The following is a 20,515-nucleotide window of genomic DNA, read 5'->3' on the forward strand; positions in this document are numbered from 1 at the left end:
AAATACAGGGTCATTTGCTTGAAAGAATATTGAATAAACAGCCTTATTCAAAAAGAATACAATTCAAAGCACTCCAGCAACTATAGACATGTAAATACAAAACAACAAACCATCTTTGTACTCACAACTTGGAAACAGAAGATTAGAAAGCAGGAAATAGAAAAAATCACTCCTCATAGCCGAGAGAGTACAGGCAAAAGACCCCAGAACAAAGGACTCACACACAAAGTTCCCTCCACCCAGATTTGAAAAAGTCTTGTTTCCTGATTGGTCCTCTGGTCAGGTGTTTCAGATTACTTCTTTCCAGGTGAAAGAGACGTTAACCCTTAGCTATCTGTTTATGAGTTACATCTTACTCTCTTTTTTACTTCTGCAGCAAGGGAGATGTAGGTTAAATAGTAGGGGAAATTTTCTCATTATATGGATAGTTAAGACTGGAACAGATTACCAAAAGAGGCTGTGGAATCCCCATCATCAGAGGTTTTTAAGAACAGGTTGGACAAATACCTTTCAGTGATAGTCTAAGTACATTTGGTCCTGTCCCAGAATAGGGGTCTGGACTAGATGACCTTGAGGTCGTTTCCAGCCCTATATTTCTATGATTCCAACTCTTGACAGCTGTTCTCTTGTATCATTCCACCTGAATCATACACTTGGCATCCCCAGAAGTTGATAGTTGTGACTCATTTTTTTCTCCACATACAGAAGCTGGGATCCATTAATTTCAAACATGCCAACAAAACACAGCTAGTTTTTACCTGCAATCCAGTTAACAGGTTGACTACTTCCAACTATGATGCCACTAACTCTAGTATGATGGCCTATGACATCATACTACTACTCAAAGACCACTATTAGTAGCATTTGGAATTTCTACAGCATCTCCATACAAAGATCTCATAGCACATTTCAGAATTAGTTAATTCAGTCTCACAATGACACTCATATCAGATAGATAATGTGAGGCAAACCCGCAGCTGGACCAGAGCTGCTCATTCAGCTGTAATGACTCACACCTCCTGCAGAGCCCACAGTGACTCATCCCTCAAACATGCTGCAGCAGCCTGTCCCTGGAGTCTTTCTGCTGCTTCGGGGTGTTACACACTCCCTAGGCTTCCAGCCTGTCCTCGATCTTATCCCTGTCCTTGTTCCTGCCCCAGCCTTGCCCAAGCCTTGTTCCAGCCAGCTTCAGCCTTCTCCATGCCCTATTCTGACCTTGCTCCAGCTCTTTTCCTGACCGTGTCCAGCTCTGCACCCTGTTCTTGGCCCCCGGACCCTTGAACTGACTCCAACCCAGTTTTGACCTTTGGCCTGTTTCCAGACTCTGACTATGATTCTGATTGGGCTTGTCTATGGATTCTGACCCTGGTTCTGACCCCAGCCTGTCTCTGGACCCTGATTTCAGTGCTGCCCTAAGCCTGGTCACAACTCTGTGTCCAGTCTCCACTCTTGATACCTGTTCTCTACCACCACTCCAACCACTAGGCCTGACTGCTTAGAACCCAGAGCCTGAAATTTTTCACAAACTACTGCACCGAACCCAGGGCCTAGACGGACCACCGGGGGTGCTGTGACCCTGGGGATGGTGTCTGTGCTCCACAACCAAGCTGTCCAACTGCACCTAGAGAAATCTGCCCTCTGAGCAGAGGTTCAGACCCTCGGGCCTACCCATAGTATCAGCTACAGAATACGGTCCGAAAATCCCCTTTCCAGAGCAGTTCAAAGGTGATCACCACAAATTTTGAGGGTTTGTTAACCAGAGCCTCTTCCTGTTCCTGTTCCATCCTTGTTCTCAGACAATCAGATGAAGATGGAGCAGGTTATGAGTCTATTACCTAATCTAGGGCTTCTCTGGATATAACCCCTCCTGGAACAGGTTGACCTGACACTTGGCCACTTTGAGGATTTCATCTACTCCTTCTCATTAATATTTGATGATCCCAAGAGTGCCCACACTTCTGAAGCAGTCCTGCAGCATTCCCAACTCATCTGCACCTGTGCACCCCACTTCCAGTGTCTGCCTGCCAATATATCCTGGAACAAAATGACCCAGATCTACCATTTTCATCGGGAACTGAATGACACCATCAAGGATGAGCTGGCTCATGTCAATCTCCCTGCAGAGTTGCCATCTTACATCAAACTCTGCATCAGAATCAATAACCTGCTGCTCCAGTGTCACCTAGAAAAGAGACAAGCTTCCACTCATCCTCAGCTTAATGTTGAGATCCACCATGCATGCCTTTTGCACAGTTCCAGACCAGAGCCTATGAGATTGACACCACCAGGAGGCACCTCACAAATCAAGAGAAGAAATACCAACATCAAAACCACACTGTGGAGAAAGTACCCACTTTGCCTCACGATGGCCCAGAAACACACCCAGTCTCTGTAGAAAGGTCATAGCTGGACATAAACTGGAGGGCAAGTTCCCTAAAAAGATTCCCTCTGCTGCTCCCATATGCCCCTCCATGGGTGGACCTCCACCAACTGCACCTCCAGAACCTCTTCCAGCTCCAGGTCCCAGTCTCACCTGCAGTAAGCTGTACCCTGATCAACTCTGGGGCATCCAACAATTTTGTGGACTTGGTCTTTGTCCAAGCCAACCACTTGTCCATCGGGAGGAAACTTGTCCCAGAGCAGGTAGAGGCTACTGACAACAGTATGCTGTCCTTGGAGACTGTTTCCTACAATACAGCACCTCTCCAGGTCAAGATCTGGGACCAGCTGGAAATTATGCAGTTCAACCTGATCCTGTCACCAGACTGGTTCTCCCTCTACAACTTAAGCATTTCCTGGGTAAATGCAGGTATGGTTTGACTCCAGGTTTTGCTGTCTGCAGTGCCTGGAAAGATCCAGTACGGGAAGATGGAACTAGCCCGTGGGAATGTGTCCTCTGTGCTTGGCAGTGCATCAGCACTAGGAGATACCAGTTCCTTAATTCTGGCCAAGTATAGTGACATCACAGACCTGTTTGACAAAAATAATGCCAACGTCTTACCTCCAAGCCAACCGTATGATTGCTCTATAGACATCAGTCAGGGATAAAGACCCCTTTGGACGTATTTACTCTTTATCAGAACCAAAGCTCAAGGTTCTATGAGATTACCTGTATGACATCTGGCTAAGAACTTCATTTGGCCCTCCAAATCCTCTGCTGGAGCCCTATCCTGTTCCTCTGTGTTACTTATTGGGTTTTGAAGAGTATTACCTTCAGGAACAAATACCCTTTCCTGCTGATCAATGAGCTTCTAGAATGGGTTGCCACAGCAAAGGTCTTCACCAAGCTCAATTTGTGCGGTGCGTACAACCTGGTCCCCATCTGTGAGGGAGATGAGTGCCTTCTGCATAGGGTGACCAGACAGAAAATGTGAAAAATCGGGACAGGGGGTGGATGGTAATAGGCACCGGTATAAGACAAAGCCCCAAATATCGGGACTGTCCCTATAAAATTGGGACATCTGGTCACTCTACTTCTGCACCACATATGGCCACCATGAATAGCTAGTTATGCCTATTGGCCTCTCTACTGGCCCGGTTGCATTCCAATATTTCATGAACAATCTCTTCAAACATAACCTAGACCAGTTTATAGTGATCTACTTAGATGACATCCTCATCTTTTTGAAAAACCAGATTGTACATGACCAGCATGTCTGACAAGTGCTGGAATGCCTCAGGAAAAATGGCCTGTATGCCAAACCAGAAAAATGTGAGCTAAACTGCACCACCGTTGCTTTTCTGGGTTATGTTATCTCATCTGATGGGATTAGCCTGGACTCACAAAAGGTTTCCACCATGGAGACTGGACCACACCAAAGACCACCCACAATAGCGATAGTGGCCCCAATTACCCAACTCCTTTATAACAATGCCACCTTTATCTGGACATCAAAGGCCCAACAGGCATTTGAGCAACTAAAGAAAGTCTTCACCTCTGCACCTATATTGAAGTACCTGGATCCATCCAAGCCCTTGATTGTCAGGGCAGACACTTCTAGTTTTGCCATTGGAGCAGTACTGTCAAAACCACAGCGGTCACCAAGCATTCTCCACCCATGCTCATTCTACACCATAAAGCTAACCCCCAAATGGAATGGGTGTCAGCACTTGGAAGTTGTGTGTATTTCCCCATCCAGGTATTCACTGACCGCCTGCAATCCACAAAGCCTCTCAACCAGCATCTGGCACTGGCCACAGAAGGAAGACAGGGCTCTGGGCTAGATGGACCATTGGTCTGACCCAGTATGGGCATTCTTATGTAATCCCACACTATCCTCAAGTTATGGCTGCTGCTTTGTTTTGTTTTCCCAATTTTCCTGCTGCATTTTGGCCCCTTTTTATTTAGTTTGCTCTTTGTCTCACACACATTTAAAAAACCTACACAATTGGGCCTTCATAGGCGGAGTGCTAATTCCCTACAGTCCTGACCACCATCAATGTTCTTTTCCACCTGTGAAAGTAGAATGAATTATATAGTAAGAATAGAAAGGATTAAAGAAACGCTGTCTGTACCTTTAAGCAAAACTGTTGGAATGCTGCAATCCAGGTGTCAGGAATACAGACATTAACATAGAACAATTGCACCGTATGAGGGCAATTGGTGAAGTATTAGCCTTAAATCGATAACAGTTAGTAAGGAAATAGGATATGCATGCTGTGCCCCAGGTGAATTTTCCTGTTTTGCTTTCTTTGTCCCTTTGTCTAATTCCCGCTCTTTTATCTGTATAAATAAGACTGTTTGGGCCTTGCATGGCCACTCACATATTCTGAATGTTATTGGCGGAGCGCTGCGCTAATAAACAGAGTGGTCTAACAAAATGTGAGTCCTGATTCTAACTTTGACAATTTGGAGGTTCCACCGAGATGGCAACCGTCTTCACTGGGGCTGTGTGATTCCTGACTGTTTTTGTAGGATGACCGTGGCAGCCGGCACCTGGGCATTTGGCCCAAGCGGTCCTCCACTAGAGCGGAAAGGCGCACAGCCACAGTGAGGTCTACGCCATCGAACCTGTTGGTTCCCACCCTGTTCTGGTAGGGATCCCGGGATCTGACATCAGAAATCTGGTCAGATAATTATTTCTGTGTTTTGTCCGGACTGAGGACTGTTCTGTCTCTGTGTCTATCTGTCCTCTTGTGGAGTGTTTGAGTCTGGGTGCCATCTCTGTCTGGGGATCGGCCGACCAAGGGGTTCCTGTCCCCGCGATCTGAGTGAGTGAAATCTGCACAATTGCAGCCGCATCACACCTTGGGTAAAACCTTTAGTGTGAAAGCAAGGGCAATTGAGGCAGTAGCCTGTGGGCTCCTTTTGTGTGTTGCAGCAGGCATAGCTCTGACGAACCTGAATTTCCTTCTTGTGTGATTGGTGTGTGAAAGTCCTCCTGTATTGGTAACCAGACGTCTAAGTCGAGACAGTTCCCTAAATGAACGCCGGCTCATTTTATGTATTTAGGATGGGTCCAGACTCCTGTAAAAAGGGTCCAGACTCCTGTAAATTTCTGGGAAAATGGTCTAGGCTAACTCAGGGGGATCCCAAAACTCAGTGGCCACTGTTAAAATCTTGGAACAAAGACTGAGTGGACGTCTTAAAAGACAAACTCGGCCAACCTAAAACTAAATTTGCTAAAGGAGAGGTTAATTGTTTCATGCAGTGGTGGCAAGAGGCAAATCATAGGTGGACAAAATCAAAACTGGCCTCTCTCAATTATTCAAATAATAAGTTAAAAGCTTTATTAAAAGCCTCCTCTCCCACCACTAGACCGAGCGCTCCCCTTTACCCTGTTCTCCAAACCCCGGATCGATCCAAACCCCTTCATACTCCCATCTCATTGTAAAAAGGACAAAAAGTCCCTTGTTCTGTTCCCCTTTGTTGTCTGCCTCAGAAACTGATTCTTTATAGTGTCCCACTACCAATTCAGCAAGGCTGGGGGGGCGGGGGGAGCTCCTCAACTAGCCCCCACCCTTCCTGATCCCTTTCCTTGAACATTTCTTTCAAAATTGTGAAGTGACCACAATAGCACTCACAAACGGTTCACTGGAGGAAAAAAAAAAAAAAAAGCAGGATCGGGCCCAGAAAAGCAGGCAAGCAACAGATAAAGAAATTGAAAAACAGGTTGAAAGCCCTAAGGGAATAGTGTTAGAAGTAAGAAAAGCAGTAAGTGCAGGCATGAACCCCTGGAACAATACCTAAAATGGTGAAATCTGAGGTGATAAAGGTGTCATTTTGGGACATAAACAAGTGATTTAAGTAAAGAGAGTGAAAAGTTAACTCTACAGAGGCTGGAGAGAATTAAGCAGTTAAACTTTGTGAAAATGTTAAAAAAAGGACCATGTTAAAGAGAGAGAATTCTTGGTTTCTTTGCAGCCATTCTGAAGGGAAATGGGCCCTTTTCCAGAAGAGTGCCTGTAAATAATCCATATATATATACAGCTATGTAAAAACAAAACAGTGTAAAGGAATGTTAAGGAAAAGAAAATGTGTATGTATCTATGTCTGTGAAAATATGTAAAGTTCTAAGAATCTAAACCAGCACATCTGGTTTGTAAAACTACTGTTTTGTAGGTGTAAGATAAATTGATTTTGTTTTTGTTTTTAATGCCACTAAAAATTCATTTGACTCTTTAATTCAAAGTTGCAAAACTGACAGACCTTTTTGCAAGACACAGGTAATTAGTGTTGTTTGGCTTTGGGATTTAGCATTTAACCCTTAAGGGGTAACTTGATTCTTTACAAAAATTAAAATGTTTTTAAATAAAGACCAAGTCATGGCTGCAATAGGGCAGTCAAAATCAGGAGAATAGGTAAAGATTCTGGAGTCTGTTTGTTTGTTTTGTTTTTTTTTGTAACAATAGCAGATAAGAACTGTAGTGAAAGAATAAGAAATTAACAGTGACCCTCTGAAGCAACAGCAGAGGTGAGGTGCACAAAACAAAAAGAAGCAATATTAAAAACACTGAGCCTTAAAATGGCTCTGTGGAATCAGACTGTCACTTTGATAAGAATACATGAAAACTCTGTAAGAACAAAAGAAACAGTTATACCTTATGTAAAAATTAATATGGATAATGTTTTTGAAAAGTTATAGTATAGAAAGAATGTGCATTTTCCGTAGGACATGTGCAGCATATATTGTAGAAAGGGATGTAAAAGAGTCTCAGCTTACTGTAAGCACTGGTTTAGTTGAGTTCTCTATCAATCTTGGCATTGAATGGCAAACAGTTACCAATTATCTGTTAAAAGGTAAAAAGGTAACATGGTTCCTTAAAAAAAAAAATGTGGAAAACTGGACTATTCATATTATACACGCAAATGGGGACATGTTAAGAATTGCCACTGCAGAAAAGCATAACAGCTTACCATTGGTATAACATATTTTCTGGATGGTCTCCCACAACTACTAATGTTACTACCCCTAATTGTTTTTGGTTTTAAATTGTATGTGTTTAATTGAAATGTTTAAAATGTGCTGGTGGATAAAACAAATGTATGTAAAGCTAAAGCCACAGGCCCAAATCATCTCCCAGTATTTTCTATTACATGGACTAAATAAGAAGTGACACTGGCGATTAATAATCTTGGCGATTAATAATTTTAGTGTCAAAAGGGGGATATGTAGGAGCAGGATTTTATAATGTCCCATAAGAATTACAGTATAATTTGATTTCATCCTGCTAGCCACCTTTTTTAAATACCAGAAAGAAATGACCCTCTGGGACTATAAGATTCTGTTTTCCCATATGCATTACAAATTGGGCCCTCTCTAACTCTTTGTTTTAAGATTTAGGTAGTAAGAGACAGGATTCTCTATTGTGTCTGTGTTAAGTAAATTAGAGAAACATTGAAGGCCGGGGTCTCAATGTAAATTGTCTTAGTTATCAATTGTAAAATTTAGCAAGGTTTAATTTGCAATGCTTTTTTTTGTTCTATATAAAATACTACTGTTTGTATTCTCAATCTGTTTGTGTGAATGAGGAATGTATGCATCAGGAAAAGACAAGGTGTGAAGGCCATTGTTACAGCCAGAGTCAAGGGACAGCTGTTAAACTGTCTGGCATCTCAGAGTGGATACATGCTTCGCAGTGTAAGAATGCACCACCCCCAGTGAACCAACCACCACCTCAGGACCACGCAGAGTCAATTTTTTTTGACGCCAGAAGAAGACGTAGAGGAACAGCCTGCAATGGCTCTCGTAAGGGTTGCCAGAAGCAGATGACTACATAAAGCAAGGCCCAAGAAGAAGCAGTAGTGAGCTTAGCGCCTGCTGCCTGGTGGACATAAAACTGTGACTGCAGTTCCCTCAGTTGAGGTTGTCAGAACCAGAAGGGCCCTGCCTCCAACACGCGCCTCTGGTGGTGCCTGTTCTTCGGCTGCTGGTATCTTAAGGTCTGGGTAGTCCACAATGACAATTCTTTTATCCAGCAGCAAGTGTGGATAGCTCAGACCCTTATTATTTCTAGATGCTGGGTCTGCAGCCACATCCCAGCCCACTCTCAAACTGGTGTTCCTGTCCTGGCTATCCCACTCAATTCCCCAGACCCCACTGGAGGACCTTGTCCGTTTAACACAATATGGAACAGTCATGACACCTGGAAGAGGCTATTGGCAGTTCCTTTATCCCACTTGGGGGAGCAATACACCAGGCAAAAAAAGGCTCCTAAGTAGTTAAATAATGGCAAATAAAACCAGAGAAAGTTTAAGAGCCCTGGCCAAAGAAACAGGGGCGATCGGACAGGTGGCCCTCCAGAACCGTCAGGCATTGGACATAGTGCTGGCGGCCAAAGTAGGGACCTGTGCTCTCACTGGAAAACAATGTTGTTTGTTTATACAATACCAATGAGGTAATAGATCGCTATAGCCACTTAGAACAAATCACATATCTTCCCCATGAAGAGTCAAGTTCTTTATGGAAGTGGCTAAGTAACCTGTTCAATTTCTCTGGCATAGGAAACTGGTTGTTTCAGGGAGCCCTAACTATCCTGTTTGGAATCTTAGTGATTTTTGTATGCTTTCAGTTAATCTCCTGTTGTATACAGAATTGTGTCACCCAGATGACTGCCCCAAAACAGAGTGCTAATATGATGATTTTGAATATCGCTGATGAACTAAGAGATAAAGAATGGTTAATTTGTGGAACTCAGTAAGGGTTGGTCATGGCGTACGCCTGACCAAAAGGAGGGATTGTGAAAGTAGAATGAATTATATAGTAAGAATAGAAAGGATTAAAGAAACGCTGTCTGTACCTTTAAGCAAAACTGTTGGAATGCTGCAATCCAGGTGTCAGGAATACAGACATTAACATAGAACAATTGCACCGTATGAGGGCAATTGGTGAAGTATTAGCCTTAAATCGATAACAGTTAGTAAGGAAATAGGATATGCATGCTGTGCCCCAGGTGAATTTTCCTGTTTTGCTTTCTTTGTCCCTTTGTCTAATTCCCGCTCTTTTATCTGTATAAATAAGACTGTTTGGGCCTTGCATGGCCACTCACATATTCTGAATGTTATTGGCGGAGCGCTGCGCTAATAAACAGAGTGGTCTGACAAAATGTGAGTCCTGATTCTAACTTTGACACACCTTTTAGTCCATCTGTCTCCTAAGGATTAATTAAACATTAATTTAATACCTGTCAGTGTTTCCATTAAGTAGAACCAAGACAATCTTGCTCTTAGGTTCCTGGTAAGGAAGAAATTTTATTTTTTAATGATATGTGGAGCTCCCAAGATTTCTGTAAAGAAGCCATTATAAAACCTGAAAACAAAAGAACAAACTGAAACCTAAAACTAAAATCAGTAAGAAATTATGCTAAAGAAGAAGGAATGCACGCATCTCTCCTTCTTGCTTCCAGGAATGCATTTTATAACTAACACATTTAATGAGTCAATATTGACTTGAATTGCCTGAAAGGCTCATTGAATTATTGTAAATCTGCAGTATGGTTTATATGAAAAATATAGTTTGAAATGACTCTTTCTTCCCTGTGAATTTCACTTTATTTATACTCAGCTATAATCAGTTTTCAATGTTATTATTAGATGAGTTCATCATCTTTTCAATATATTATAAGAGGAGCTGAAACCACTTGGGGGAAAACACACACCTTTTATACAAGCTTCGTGGAAGGGAGGATTGAGGAGAGCCTAAGGAAGGCTTAATTAAAAGCATTAGAGCACGTAAGAATATGAGAACAAAGTAAGGCAGCAAGAACAAAAGCTAAATGGAGGAGGAGAAGATGAGAATAAATCAGAAAGCAGAAACATGTTAATTGCATTGTGGACTCTCTCTCTCTCTCCTCACTAATGGATCCATCTACCAGTTCACCCTGAGTAAAGTGACTGTCTTGTACTGGCCTCTTTTGCGGATGGATAAACAGTGGTACATACGTCTATGCATATCTGGGCTAGAGCTGATTGATTTTTGTGTTTGCTAGATAGTCAGTAACAACTGGATTATTTTATTTATTTCTTTGCATAACGAGAGGAGGGCATATAGTTGTTGAATAGAGGCAGAGAGGGACAGGCAATGGTAGAGGTTATTCTCCACTGCAGCTCTATTTATCAGATTATTTACTGCCTACTTTGGGTGGCAGATTGTTTTGGTAGTAATTAGACAGGAGTGAGAAGAGTGGCAGGTCAGGATTTAGTATTTACTCAGGACTTTTCTTTCTAGGGATGGCCAGGGCTAGATTTTCAAAAGTGCACATATAAAATGTAGGCATCCTCAGCTTGCCTGTGCACAGCTTTGTTGCCACACAACACTTGATTTGAAGATGCTCCTCTGAAAAACTGGCCCTAAATGAAGCAGCAGCAGCAGGCATATTAGCCTCTCTAACCCAGGTTTGGTGGATATTATTTAGCTGTTGATAATAGCCCCCCTTGTCCTGTGCATTACGGCAGTTCTGCTTTTGTTCAATTATTTCTCCTTGCTAATCATGCCTGAGTTGTGATTTAGACTAGTTACCAGTGATAGAACCATAGAATCATAGAAGATTAGGATTGGAAGAGACCTCAGGAGGTCATCTAGTCCAATTCCCTGCTCAAAGCAGGACCAACCCCAACCCCAACTAAATCATCCCAGCCAGGGCCTTGTCAAGCCAGGCCTTAAAAAACTCTAAGGATGGAGATTCCACACTTCCCTAGGTACCTAGCTTTACCAGGCAAGTGCATCAACATTACTGGACTACAGCCCTTGCAGTTCCAACTAATCCTGCTGCCTTCCATTCAAATGTGCATGACTTATATCAGAACCGGTTTTAAGAGTGTGCAACAAGAAAGGACACATTTGCTGCCTTTTAGAGTCAGAGAGTTCAAGAACAAGAAGGATCACCAGAGCATCTAGTCTGATCTCCTGTTTACTACAGGCCAGCAACATTACCCAGCACCTGCGTACTGAACACAACAACCAAAATTAGACCAAAGTATTATAGCCCACAGGAGACTAGACTTATGTCCCATGGACAGAGAATAGGAGAGACCAAGGTGACCATGCCTGAGGCCTATGCAATGGCAGGAAAATAATTACCTGAGATATACCCAGATAATCCTGCAAGTGACCTGCACCACACACTGCAGAGGAAGGTGAAAAAAACCCAAGATCGCTGACCTGGGGTAAAATTCCCTCCCTATCTCACATATGGTATCAATGAGACCCAAAGCATGTGAACAAGACCGCCAGCCAAGCACAAGACAGAGAATGCTCAGTGCCACTTCAATGCCCTGTCCAATGTCCCATCTCCACCTCTGGCCAGTTTCAGAGGAAAAATATTTTAAAAAACTCAGAATACATTGGGCAGGGGGGAGAGGAATCTCTTCTTGACCCCTTCAGGTGGCTGGCTGAAATCCTGAAGCATGAGCTATAGAAATGTAAGACATAAACTGGAAGTCAGCCTGAGAATATTTGTTTGAGCCCTGTCCAGACCAACACAAACTACCTTGTCATACAATTGCATTCATACATTTGTCCAGATCTCTTGAAATTAATTATTTTTTTGCCCCCATAACTCCTATTGGGAGACTGTTGTAGAACCTCACTGCTCCAATGGTTGGAAACCTTCTTCTAATTTCCAGCCTGAATTTGTTCAGGGCCAGTTTATACCCATTTGTCCTTGTGCCAGCATTGTCCTTTTGCTTAATTAGCTCTCACCCTCCCTAGTGTTAAGCTCCGTCATGTATTTATAGACAGCAAACGTATCCTGTCTTAGTCTTCTTGCTAGACTAAACAAGCCAAGCTTTTCCAATCTCCTCTCATAAAATAGGCCCTCCGTACCCCAGAACATCCTAGCAGCTCTTCTCTGCACCTGTGCCAATTTGAATTCATCTTTCTTGAACATAGGTGACCAGAATTATACACACTATTCCAAATGAGGTCTTACAAGTGCCTTGTACATGGCATTAATACTTCCCTGTCTCTATTGGAAATACCTCACCTAAGACATCCTAGTTCTTGTTCATTGTGAAAGTGGGAGGGGTTTGGTTTTGTTGTTTTTAATAGGAAGAGGATGGAAGGGGTGAGAGCAGTAAAGTCACAGAAGCCTCCTTGTGCAGAAAACAAAAAGGATGATTGAAAAAAGTGGTGTCCTTCTAGGCAGGGTCCTTCTTAGAAAGGGTACTTCCTTTCAAAGTCTGTAAGACCAGCATTGCTTTAACTCTCTGTGGACCCTGGATTTCTCCAGACCCTGGCCTAAAGACAAGAAGGGAATCTGAAGCAACAAAACTATATAATTTCCCTCACAACTTCATTATGTGCCTTGTCTTCGAAGGCCCCAGTCCTGAGAAAAAGTACTCGTGCTTAACTTTACACACAGTGGACAATGCCATTAAAGTTAATGGAAATACTTGTATGCATAAAGGGTAAGCATGTGCATAACTCTTTGAAGAATCAAAGCTTTAAATTATAAGTTTCTTAGGGTAGGAACTGAGTCCTATAGTGCTAACACTTAAAAAGTGTATTCCAGTTTGAGAGAGATTCCTGGTCACGGGGTATTCCCCCATTATAAGTATAGAATAAAGCTAATCAGGATTTTTTTGACAACATATTTTCAAAAAATGCAGATTCATTGAAATTGAAACTTTCTCAACTCACTTTTTAAAAAAAAAAAAAGTTTGAAAATGGTTAAATGCTTTGTGTCAACGTTTTTTTAATGAAAATTTTAGGTTCAAAACAACTTTTTATTTCAAAATGTAAGCTACTTATTTTACAAAAAAATAAAGATAAAAAATGGGTCAAAATCAAAATGAAATATTTCAAAGCTATTGAAACAAACTTTTCAGTTGACCTGAACTGAAAATTATTTCAAATTTTTGGTTCACAAAATTTTTCAAGATTCTGACATTTCATCCCAATTTGGGATACTTTTTTTTTAAATCTTGAAAGATATTGTGGGACAGCAAAATCATTTCCTGCCTAGCTCTGGTACAGACGTTCTCTTTCAAAACTGGGGATAGACATTTTAAATGAACCCCTTGCCCAATGGAGCCCCAATTCCATGGGACATTACTGCAATTACCTCCTGAGGTCCCTTCCAACTCTGATATTCTATGATTCTATGAATGCAAAGAAATATATAACAATGGATATCCATTACTACACATTTGAACATCAGTACTGCCAGCAAACTCACTTCCCCAGGGTCAGTATCATGGCACAGACTTATGCACACTCCTGGCCTCAGTCACATCTACTCTACAGGGCCAATGTCAGACAACAGGCCTCTGTAAGGTCAATGAGAGTTGCAGGTTACTTAACAATTTTACTATAAAAATGGAGATACTGTTCTTTTCCTAGACTATACACCTCTGTGTAAGTCTATATTGGCTGATTATTTTTTTAAAGTATCCAACCAACTTTGTCCTAGGGTATAATTTGGACCAGTGATCAAATGGACACTGATTTTGTCTTTATTTGTAGTATTTAGTATACAGTATCAGGGGCAACTCTAGCTTTTTTGCTGCCCCAAGCACAGCAGGCAGGCTGTCTTCAGCGGCGCGCCTGCAGGAGGTCCCCGATCCCACGGATTCAGCATACCTGCCACCTAACTGCCGTCGAATCCGCAGGACCAGTGGACCTCCCACAGGTGCACCGCCGAAGGCAGCCTGCCTGCCACACTCGCAGCAACCAGCCAGGTGCCCCCCGCGGCTTGCCGGCCCAGACACACGTTTGGAGCACTGGTGCCTGGAGCCGCCACTGTAGAGTGTTTATTGTAGATTTTTTTCTGTTTTCTTATTTGATGGAAAATATATATGTTAATAATTTGTACACTTAAGCCTGAGCTCTTTGGGTAGTCATCTCACTTTATTTGTTAATTTACTTCAATTTCTAACAAAATCTGTAAAAATAATTTTGGCACAGTTGAAGGGTTTGGATTTATCACTAGCAGAAAATACAAATACAAACTCCTTTTGCTCAGTGCTACTGAAAGTCCTGTCACATGCTGGAATTTACAAAAAGCCATATTTCCTTTATAAGTGACCATACAGTACCATTTTCTGCATTCACAAAATAGGCAGTCTCCACGATGTGAATAAAAATACGGTAGTTGTTCTCAACGGATACTATTGGCCACCAACTGGCAATATTTTGCCAACTCAGCTCCAATAAAGGCAATATATGGACTCTTGAGACTCTTTAGGCCCTACCACCCTAGTGTGGCTGTAATGGTTCCACTTCTTGAGCGCAGCATGCATGACAAGCTATTACCAGAAAGTGAAACCAATTGCTTCATTATGCAAGTTGATGCACTAAATGCTGGAGAAGCACTCCGGGTGAAAATTCATTGCATTGCTACTTCTGTTTTGCTTTTCTGTCTCCAGGACTCTTTCAGAATAATATGAAATCCACTGTATTTTTCCACAGGTTTTTGCCATCAGTTTAAAACAATCCACTGAATCATGTTTGCTCATGATGCTAAAAAAGCATAATTATGTTCCCTTATTAGCATCAGTACTCCAAATTCTTATCTAACGTGCTGCAGTGGGCTCAAGGAATTTATACAAATCATAATTACTTGAGAACTTCATTAAGAAATTAATAAAAACCTCAGTACTCTTGATTAATTCTCTACCTTTGAGATTTCTAGTTAAAAATACTTTAAAAGTATTTGAGTTCCCTGTGCACCATACTATGTAGTCCATGTGACACTCATGAAAACTCTATATTGAAATAAGACCAAAATCAATTCTCATGTCTATGAATGGGGAATGTCAGGCCTCAAGTCCTGTTCTCAGCAGAGATGATCCTCAATCTTCCTTTGGTCCTATGAAAATGCATTGAAGCATTGCAGAGTGACCCACCTCAGTGCCACATTAGGAGTAGCCAAATTCACCAGACGTTGATCCAGGTCAAGCCAGGCTTTATTGTATGTAATGTTTTAATTCTGAGTCTGGGCTACAGATGAGACATAAAAAGCTCATGAGCCCTCTCTTCTTCTTTCCTCAAGCTCAGTTTAGGACTGCCAAAAGCTGGCTTTCTTTGGGATGAGACACAGTTTTATTAAAGGCCACTCCAAGGACAAGCAGTTGAGTATATGAATACTAACAAGGGCTATCCTAGAGCAACAAACTTTGTTCTCTGAAACAGAAGACATAATTTTGGCCACATTTGGTCCCTATGCCTGGGTTCAAGGTGAGGTGTATGCAATTTTTTCTTATTGTTTTTGTTAAAAACACAAGAACAGCCATAACGGGTCAGATCAATGATCCACCCAGCCCTGTCTCCTGTCTTCCAACAGTGGCCAATGCCAGGTGCTTCAGAGGGAATAAACAGAACAGACAATCATTGAGTGATCCATTGTCTGTCATTCATGCTCAGCTTTTGGCGAACAGAGGCTAAGGACACTCAGAGCATGGTGTTGCAAAGGGTAGGAATAAATGGTTAGTTTTCAGAATGGAGAGAGGTAAGTAATGGTTCCAGAGTCTGTACTGGGTCCAGTACTGTTGTTACTGAATACTGTGAAATCTTCAGAGAGAGCACTGACTGACTAACTTTTTTTAGCTTAACAATTATCACCATTCCTCACATGGGGCCTGATCCAAAGCTCATTGAAGTCAATGAAAAAATTCCTATTGACTTCAATGGGCTTTGGATCAGGCCAAAAGAATACTGGAAGACTCTCTTGCCTCATGAGCATTCCCCACCATCCAGGATAGCTATCCATGGGAGGTGGAGAATAAATATGGAAACTTCACACACATCAAAGAAGATCACTTCTTTTGTTTTCTGCATCAGGCTGATTCCCTGAGTGCCACACCACTCAAAATCCTGCAAAACTTTCATGGCTCCATACTCTTGGAGATCAGACTAGTGGTGATCCAACCTCTCATTGGTGAAAAGACCCAATATGGCTATGATTTCACCTCTTAGTCTCTCTTTCCATGCATTTTCAACTGTTCTTCTTGACTTTTTTTGTTTTTGTCCTATACTGAATCTTACAGAACAAATACCCATTCTTCATTTGGATGGTAAAGGGCTAATATGGTATCCACAATCTGTGTTCTCAAGAGATGCATTTGATATAACTCAGATCCTCCAAAAGCACCAGAGAACATAGGAAATAAAAACTGTATAATGCTAGTCATAAAAGAACAACATATGTGGTTTAACTGAATTTGTCTGGAGTCCAATTAAGCAATAAGACATGATAGGGTGTGTCGTATTACTAGGCCATTAATACAAGTCTCCAGAGTATTATGAGGCATAAGGCTAAAGAGAAATGCATTAATGGCCAAGTAATACATGCTTTGTCATGTCCCATTGTTTTTAGGATTTGAAAGATTTTATAAAAGAAAACGTAAAAAAACCTTAAAACACATTTTTGTGTGGCTTATTAAACAGATACATTCACTGTCAGAGGGCTTCCTAGTAGAATAACAGAAGGAAGGAGTTGCACCTTGTGTATTATAAATTATAGATATTAGATGTAAGGGAGAAGACTTTGATAGCTGGTTGGAGACTCTTGTTAAATTTCTGCTACCTAACTGAAGGACAGGTTGGGAGGATTTCCTTGCCTCTGACTGAGCTCTTCCTCTTTTTAGATCATACTAAACTAATCTTTTTCCTATAGTTGGGGAAAAATCCCCTGGTGATTTATTCATATAGAATGTTAAAATATTTTTTTATTCCAACAGTATCTGGGAGTATGTTAAACAGCATCTACAGATATTAGACATTTTTATATGAAGATGTGCTGATTATTTGCACACAAGAGTTTGAAAAGTGTTAGCCACGGAATCTCTGGATTGCTGATGTTCATTTTTGACACATTTTGGAATAATGGAAAAATTCCAGAAGAATTTAAGAAAGATAATGTTATGCCAATATTTAAAAAGCATATGCATGATTACCTGGCTAGCCTGACATCAATCCTAGGCAGAACAAAGAAATGACCATTGCCAGATTCAAATCAATAAGGAACTAAATTATGGTAATAAATAATAATGCCAATCAACATGGTTTTATGAAAAATAGATCTTGTCCTATTAATTTGATCATGTTTTTTGATGAAATAACTAAGCTAGGTGATAAAAAAAAGACTGTGTTGACTTAATATACTTTGACAGTACTGCACAACATTCTGATTAAAAATTGGCATAATACAAAATCAATATAGCACCTATTAAATGGATTAAAAACTGTCGAACTGACAGATCTCAAAATTTAATTGTTAATGGGTAATCATCATTGAATGAGTATCTCTCCGGTGGGGTCCTACAGGGACTGATGTTTGATCCAATACTATTCAATATTTATTTTCATCAGGAATCTGGAATAAAAAATCATTGTAGTAAAGTTTGTAGATGACATAAAGATTGTTGGAGAGGTAAATAATGCATGACAGATCACTTATAAAGAACAATCTAGATCACTTGGTTAACTGGGTGAAATTGACCATTATGTGTTTTCAGACAGCCAAATGCTAAGCCACACAAAGAATGTACACCATACTGATAGGATGGGGGCCTGTATTCTGGAACTCAGTGACTATTAAAAGGACTTAGGGGTCATAATGCTGACAAACAACTGAAGAAGAAAAGACAGTTACCTTTTCAGAACTGGTGTTCTTCGAGATGTGTTGCTCATGTCTACTCCACAATAGGTGTGCGTGCTCGCCACATGCATGGGAGCTGGAAGTTTTTCCCCTAACAGTACCCGTAGGGGGAGGAGCATCCCCCAGACCCCTGGAGTGGTGCCTGCCTGGTGTGGTACAAGGGGAGCTGCGCACTCCCCCACCCTCAATTTCTTCTTGCCAAACAATTCCAGCAGAGGGGAAGGAGGGCAGGATGTGGAATTGACACGAGCAACATATCTTGAAGAACACCAGTTACGAAAAAGTAACTGTCTTTTCTTCTTCAAGTGATTGCTCATGTGTATTCCACAATAGGTGATTCCAAGCTATACCTTCTGGAGGCGGGTGGGAGTTCACAAGTTCTCGGGATGGAGTACCGCCCTGCCGAACCCGGCATCATCCCTGGTTTGGGAGACTATCACATAGTGTGAGGTGAACATGTGAAACGAAGACCATGTAGTGGCCCTACAAATGTCCTGCATAGGGACATGGGCCAGGAAGTCAGCTGACGAGGCCTGGGTCCAAGTCGAGTATGCCCTCACAATGGGCAGCGGGGGAACACCCACCAGCTCATAACAGAAGCAGATGCATGAAGTGATCCATTGGAAAGCCACTGGGTGGAAATTGGCTGGCATCTTGGACGCTCAGCCAAGGTGACGAACAGTTGCGAAGACTTTCTGAATGGCTCGGTCCACTCGAGGTAGAAAGCCAGAGCCCGCCTCACATCTAGTGTGTGGAGGCAGTGCTCCTCACTAGTCGCATGAGGTTTGGGGGAGAGGAGTGGTAGAAAAATGTCCTGACCCATGTGGAAGGTGGAGACCACCTTTGAGAGGAATGCGGGATGCGGGCAGAGCTGGATCTTGTCCTTATAAAAGACCATGGCTCGGTCAGGGCCCTGAGCTCCGAGACCCACCTGGCCGATGTGATAGCAACCAGGAAGGCCACCTTCCACGAGAGGTGAGACCAGGAACATGTGGCCAACGGTTCAAACGGGGGCCCCGTAAGATGAGCCAGCACCAGATTCAGGTCCCATTGTGGGACCAGGGGCTTAGAATATGTGTAAAGCTGGTCCAAACCCTTAAGGAACCGGCCAGTCATAGCAAGGGAGAAGACAGTGTGTCCTTGCACCAGGGGATAGAAGGCCAATATGGGCACCAGGTGCACCCTGACTGACGAGGGTGCTAGGCCTCGGGCCCTCAGGTGGAGGAGGTAATCAAGGATAAGCTGGATCGGGGCGGCCATCGGGACATCCCTTGGTCCATAACCCACCTAGAAAACTGAGACCACTTTGCCATGTAGGAGCTACAAGTGGAGGACCATCTACTTTCGAGGAGGATGCGTTGAACCTGTTCTGAGCATTTCCTTTCCTTGCCACCTACCCACTGAGCAGCATGCTGTGAGGTGAAGAGCTGCCATGCTGGGGTGGAGTAGGCAGCCCTGGTCCTGAGAGAGCGGGTCCAGGTGGAGTGGCAATGGCCGTGGCGGAGCCACCACCAGGCCCAAGAGGGTCTCGTACCAGTGCTACCTGGGCCATGCAGGGATAATGAGGAGAACCCTGGCTTTCTCCATCTTTATTTTCCCCTGGACCCTGCCAATCAGAAGGAATGGGGGAAAGGCATAGAGAAGCTGGCCTGACCAGGATAGGATAAAGGCACTGAATATAGCATCCTTTCCTAGGGCCCCCCGGGGCAGAACCGGGGACATCGTTGGTTCTGCCGAGTCAAGAATAGGTTCACCTGAGATGTTCCCCACCTTCGGAAGAGCTGGTGGGCCACTTCTGGGTGTAGAGACCACTTGTGCTGAGAGGAAAAGCCTCTGCTCAAGAGATCCGCCCTCACTTTCTGGGCACCCCACAGGTGAAAGGCTTTTAGGTGGATGCCATGGGCTACAGAGAAGTCCCACAAACTGAAGGCTTCATGGCAGAGGGCAGAGGATTGGTCCCCGCCTTGCCTGTTGATACAGAACATTGAAGCTGTGTTGTCTGTGAGGATCCTGACTACCTTGCCTTTCAGGTGCAAGCGGAAGGCCATACACACCAGTCGCACCGCCCTGGGTTCCTTGATGTTTATATGAAGGGCCAGGTCTTGCAGACACCACAGGCCTTGGGTCTGAAAATTCCCCATATGGGCACCCCCAGCTCAGGTCCAATGCATCAGACACCAGATCCAACAATGGGGCCCTGTCCCTCAATGGGACCCCTTGGAGCATGTTGCTTGGGGTGGACCACCACTACAGGGAGGTGATCACTTAGTTCAGCACAGTGAGGACCTTCTCCATTCTGTCTGTGGCCTGGGAGAACTTCTAGACCAGCCAGAGCTGGAAGGGCCTCATCTTAAGTCTGGTGTGGTGGACCACATACGTGCATGCCGACATGTGACCTAGCAGCTGCAGGCAAGCCCTGGCTGTCATCACTGGGTACCTTGCGACCGAGTCAGTGAGGCCTTTCCGGGTCTCTAAC

The sequence above is a fragment of the Gopherus evgoodei genome, chromosome 2 (genome assembly GCF_007399415.2).
Source record: "Gopherus evgoodei ecotype Sinaloan lineage chromosome 2, rGopEvg1_v1.p, whole genome shotgun sequence".
Lineage (NCBI taxonomy): Eukaryota > Metazoa > Chordata > Testudines > Testudinidae > Gopherus > Gopherus evgoodei.